Source organism: Amblyomma americanum, chromosome 7, assembly GCF_052857255.1.
Source record: "Amblyomma americanum isolate KBUSLIRL-KWMA chromosome 7, ASM5285725v1, whole genome shotgun sequence".
NCBI lineage: Eukaryota > Metazoa > Arthropoda > Arachnida > Ixodida > Ixodidae > Amblyomma > Amblyomma americanum.
The window spans coordinates 125,963,082-125,969,081 of NC_135503.1; positions in this window are offsets into that span (position 1 = coordinate 125,963,082).

The following is a 6,000-nucleotide window of genomic DNA, read 5'->3' on the forward strand; positions in this document are numbered from 1 at the left end:
CTGTGTGATGGTCTATGCTAACGGTTAAGAAGAGAAAAGAATGTTCGTCTTTCTCGATTTATTCCTTCCCTCTTTTCCGTGTGAATAAGAAAGTTATAGTGCGATAGCATTATACGCCTCTTCGGGGAACGAAAGCGGCGTCATGTAATTCTCAGGTGGTTGGTTACATCGCCTATGACCTGCCATCCGCCGCAGGTGGTAGGTGGTGCATTAGAAGAGCTCGGTAAGAGCAACCTGGGTCCGGCAAGCCCCGCCTACCGCCTCAGGCAAGGGCGTCAACAGCTTGTAATGCTATCTCATTACCAACACGGAATGGAACGACGTGTCCCTGTGAATCTATTCGTATGAATTAAGTGAATGTTAAAGCTTCAGTTTAAATTTGCGATGCCCACATTTTCTGTGCCTGCATTTTAAGGCGAAAACATTATAGGTCTCGTTCACGAGAAAAGCCGTGTTCCGTTCGTACGGGCACGAAAAAAATGGTATGGCTTTGGCGTAATTAAACCGAGTAGACGTGTGAAAGCATGTGTTAAGCCTGATTGGCTCATGGTGCTATTTTGCTGGGCCATCGGCCCGGCTGGTGACGATATTAGAATCAGGTTAAGCTCTGATCGAGGTTAAGCTGATCTAATCTGTTCGCACCGGAGGTAGAAGGTAACGAAGACGACGATGTGCAATGCACAGCGCGAGAGTGGGTTGCAGTTTAACACGAGGCACAATCGCATGCGGCGATAGCATATTACTCTCGTGCAGTGGCCAGAAAAATTGATCTGTGTGCGCCGCTGCGAGTCCCAGTGGCGGCAATATTTATTTTATTTATTTGTTCGCGATCAATGTCAAGGCTTCAGCGATGGCCCAACTTTTGCAGCTTTGGTAGTGAAGTGAAGCTTTCGCTCTAAGAGGAAGTGTAAAAAAATTGAAAATTGTTTTTGAGGAAGCGAAATGACGCAGTAACTGTTTCACATATCTCGGTGGACACCCGAACCGTGCCGTTAAGGAACGGATAAAGGAGGGAGTGAAATAAGAAAGGAAGAAAGAGGTGCCATAGTGGAGGTCTTCGTGTAAGGTGGGGTTTGTTCAGAGAAGCTTCTTAACGGAAGCAGAGTCAACAGCCGTCTGAGGTCAACTAGTTCAGCTAGGAGCGCGCACCAGGCGATGGTCATGCGGCTCGCGCGTATGCCCGTCGTCTTCCTTACAATGGCCCTCGAACAGAAGAGAAGCCATCCTGGCGACTTAATGGGCGGACAAGACAGCGGGGTTGTAGTATGTCTTGAGGGGCTGGATATGGACAGTCTCACGGCCACGGCGTCTGATATCGGGTGGCGAAGTGAGGGGCTCAACAATATAGCTGACTAGAGATGTTTGCTCCAAGATGCGATACGGCCCTTGATATTTAGTGAGCAGTTTCCGGGAGAAGCCCGGGGTACGGAGAGGTATCCACAGCCAGACAAGAGAGCCGGGCGAAAAATGCTAGGGAGGTTGATCGTTATCGTGGCGGGTTTTTGGAAGGGACTGGGTAGCTGCCGTGAGCGACCGGGCGATCTAGCGGCAATATTCAGCGTGCATGGCGGCTTCAGAAATGGTGGTGCACTCAGATGCGTCAGGGTGGTAGGGGAGAACAGTTGTGGAAGGTAGTCCACATTTATTGGACGTCCCGGTAGCCACAGCTGGTGAGCCGGCGGAGCGGGATTTTGACGTTGCTGGCTTGGTCGGTTGCTGAAAGTGTTCTAGACTGCGCGAGCTAGGTCGCCCTCCGAGCTTCGTCTTCATCAGCGCCGCAGGCGATACCAGCGCCGCTACACAGTATCAATGGGAACGGAGGGATGTCGGCCATAAAGGAGGAAGAAAGGAGAAAATCCTGTTGTAGACTGCGTAGCAGTATTGCACGCGAAAGTAGTATACGGGAGAATAAGGTCCCAGTTCGTGTGGTTCGAACCGACGTACATAGCCAGCATGTGCCCAGAGTGCGGTTAAAGAGTTCTGTGAGGCCGTTGGTCTGAGGGTGGTAAGCGGTGGAAGTCCGATGGATGATGTCGCACTCAAGGAGCAGAGCTTTGATGACATCAGATAGGAAGACGCGGCCTCTGTCGCTGAGGAGTTCACGAGGGGCACCGTGTCGAAGGAAGAACTGACGCAGAAGAAAGGATGTCACATCCTGTGCCGTGGCAGCAGAGAGCGCGGCGCTTTCAGCATACCTCGTGAGGTGGTCGACGGCTACAATGATCCATCGTTTGCCAGAAGCAGTACACGGTAGGGGCCCATATAAATCAATGCCAACGCGGTCGAAAGGGCGAGGTGGACAAGGTAGCGGCTGCAACTCGCCAGCAGTACGGGTAGTGGGTGTCTTGCGGCGTTGGCAGTCGAGGCACGAGCGCACGTATTTCAAAACGAAATTGAACATGCCACGCCAGTAGTTAGCGGAGGCGGAGGCGCGTGCAAGTCTTGAAAACGCCCGCGCGACTGCATTGTAAGCCAGCGTTAAAACATGTCCGGAGGTGGCGAGGAATGACTAGGAGCCATTTTCGTCCATCAGAATGATATTTACTGCGATAAAGCAGGTTGTCTCTGATCTCAAAACGGGCGGCTTGACGGCGCAGCGTGCGGGATGGTATATCCGCCGATGGGTCGGAGAGAAATTCGAGAAGAGCACGAATCTAGGGATCCTTGCGCAGTTCAGAAGGCAGGTCATTGATGGTGGGAGACGGTGCAGGGGCTTCGATTTCGCAGAGGCTGGCTAGTTCGGCGGGGAGCGGAAAGCGAGACAAGGCGTCGGTGACATAGCTGCGTTTGAAAGTCGGCCAATAAGATAACTATATCGTCCAGAAAGCATAGGGACGTCTTCCACTTGATGCCGCGCAAAACTGTATCCATCATTCGCTCCAAAGTAGCAGGAGCGTTACAGAGGCTGAAATGCATGACCGTAAACTCGTAGAGGCCGTCAGGGGTCACAAACGAGGTTTTGGCACGATCTGCAGCTGCCATTGGAACCTGCCAATTACCGGAGCGTAAATCAAGGGAAGAAAAGAGCTCCGCGCCTTGTAGACAGCCCAGAGCGCCATCAATACGGGGCAGAGGGTAGACGTCTTTGTATGTGATCTTATTAACGCGGCGGTAATTGACGCAAAATTGAACGGAGCCATCCTTCTTTTCGACGAGGACAACCGGGGAGGCCCAGGGGCTGGTGGAAGGCTGAATAACGCCGCTCTGAAGCATGGTGTCCACCTTTTCTTCAATAACTCGTCGTTCATTGGCGGAAACACGAAATGGGCGCTGTCGCGGATGGGCATGGGCGCCAGTGCCAATGCGGTGTTCGACAGTTCGCGTGCGCCCCAAAACGTGGTGGTGGCAATCGAAGGAGGAGCGAAACTCCTCAAGAAGCACAAGAAGCTGGTTTCGCTGAGTTGGAGGAAGAGTGGCGTCAAGAGAGCAAAGGAATAGGCTGGTCGACGACGGGGCGGGCGTAGGAGTAGGTGAGCTGAGGGCGTCCATGGCGACCGGTGGTGATTCTGCGGCAGCGTCGGGATGGTTGAAAACAGAATCAAAGAGCTGCACGGTTCAGACGCATTCTCCAAGGCGCAAAGCGAAGGGGCTTGAAAACGGGTTGAAGACCCACAGTGCGGTGAGGAGGCCGGCGGATAAAGTGAGCAGGGCATAAGGCATTGGCGGCGTAGAAAGGTAGGAGACGGCGTGAAGATGACACTGGCATCGCGAACACTGTCACTGGAGAGAGGCACAATCAAGGAAGAGCACGCAGGAATATCGGTACGGTCGGCGACAAAAGCTTTGGCAGAAACAGGGGCACCACAAATTTCAGTCTCTGACACAGGATTCGGCAACGTAAAGAGCTCTACTTGTGCCGAGCACAGTCGATGACCGCGTTGTGGAGCGATACGAAGTCCCTGCCCAAGATAATCGAATGCGAACATGACGGCAGAACGATGAACTCGACCAAATTTAAATGTCTTCTATGACTACTCGAGCAGTACACGCTGCTAACGGCTGGATCAGGTGCGCACTTGCAGTTCGTAATGACAGGCCAGAAAGGGGAATCTTCACTGTCCTCAAAGAGCGGCAAAGCGCTGCATCCTTGAAATAAACCGCAGCACCGGTGTCTACAAGCATCATCACAGATACGCCCTCTGCAAAACCTTCAATAAAATTAGCGGCAGTCAAACAAGGCCTTTCAAAATTCGACGACTGCGCAGTTCTCGCCTCAGGCACTGCGGCACCTAGTTTTCCTCTTGAGTGGTTGAGGGACGGCGTCCAGAAAGGGCGGTGCACTCAGGAGATAGAGAACGGCTTAGGGCTGGCTCAGCAGGAGGTGAGTACTGACGCTGGGGCCAGTAACCGGAAACTTGAGGAGGTGGTCGTGAGACAATCATGCGTCGACGGCAAAGCCACGCCGCATGACCTGGCAAGCCGCGGAAGTAGCAGATCGGGCGGTTGTCAGGCGTGCGCCAGGAGTTTCCCAGTTGAGCAGGCGGTAAAATATTATCAGGCGTGCCCCAGGAGGTTTGCAGGTGAGCAGGCGGTAGAATAAGAACATCGGGCTCTCGAACGGGACGAGGAGGCGGAGCATAGGTAGCTGGGTGAGGTCGCGCAACAACGTCCACATATGTCAGCGGGGCCGCGAGAGGCGTGGGCTGAAGGGCTTGCGGGAGAGCCTTAGTGACCTGTTCCTGAATGATGTGCCGTAGATTCGGAGATATTTGAGGTGATGGCTCTCGATGGCGTGAAATAAGCGAGAGCTGCCGAGCAACTTCTTCACGGATGAAGCTTTGATGTGCTGCAGGAGCGATGACAGGCCTGTTGCATCGTTCAGGCCAGCAAGCGAGTCGACGTTCATGGTGTGTTCGCGTGTCAGAGCCCTCTCCTTGCGTAGTTCGTTGATGCTCTGACATAGGGTGAAGACTTTCCCGACGGTGCGCAGGTCTCGCGCCAACAACATCTGAAAGGCGTCGTCATCAATGCCCTTGAGAATATGCCTGATCTTGTCGGCTTGGGACATCTGTGTGTTCACCCTCTTGCACAGATGGACGACATCCTCGATGTAACTCGTGAAGTTCTCGCCAACCTGCCGCGACCGCGCACGCAAGCGCTGTTCGGCACGGAGTTTTCTGACAGCCGGACGGCCGAATACCTCTGAGAAGTTTGCTTTGAAAACTGACCATGATGTATAATGTCCGCCACGTGGTTCCGATACCACAGATTCGCCACGGCCGTCAGAGAGAAAATCACATTGTTCAGTTTGGTTTCCGCGTCCCACTTGTATGCGCTCACCCGCTCATACGATGTGAGCCAATACTCAACATCGTGGTCGTCCGTGCCACTGAAGATAGCGTGGTCTCGCTGGCGGAGAGAGCCAGCACAGAGGATGGCGACTAGGCTCACTTGCACGGCTTGGTGGTTGGGATCCGAAGGCATCGCGGTAGGGAGTAGCGTTAGGCTGCGGAGTTCGAGGGCGAGAGTATATTCACCGACACCTCCACCAAATGTTCCACCAAATGTAAGGTGTGGTTTATTCGGAGAATCCTCTCAACGGGAGCAGGGCCACCGCAGTCCGAGGTCAGCTAGTCTATTCAGTAGCGTGCACCAGGCGATGGCAGGCGATGGCCTTGCGGCTCGCGCGTATTCCCGTCGTCTTCCTTACATTTGCAATAATTTCGACCACCTTGGGATCCTTAATGTGCACTGACATCGAACAGCACACGGGCGCCTTTTTGCGTTTCGCCGCCATTGCAACGCGGCCGCCGCGGTCGGGTTCGAACCCGGGTACTCCGGCTCAGTAGCCGAGCACTCTAACCACTGAGCCATCACGCGGCTAAAAGCAGATGGCCCACCGCGTTTTGCACAACCTGCACATCATGGCAGGCGGCAGTAAAGTTAGTTCAAATGAATTCAATGCAGCTGTGACCTTCCCACCGCGGCGCTTCGCATGAGCCTTAGAGGAGCTTGGGAAGAGCAACCTGGGTCGCACAAGCTCCACCCATGGCTGTACTT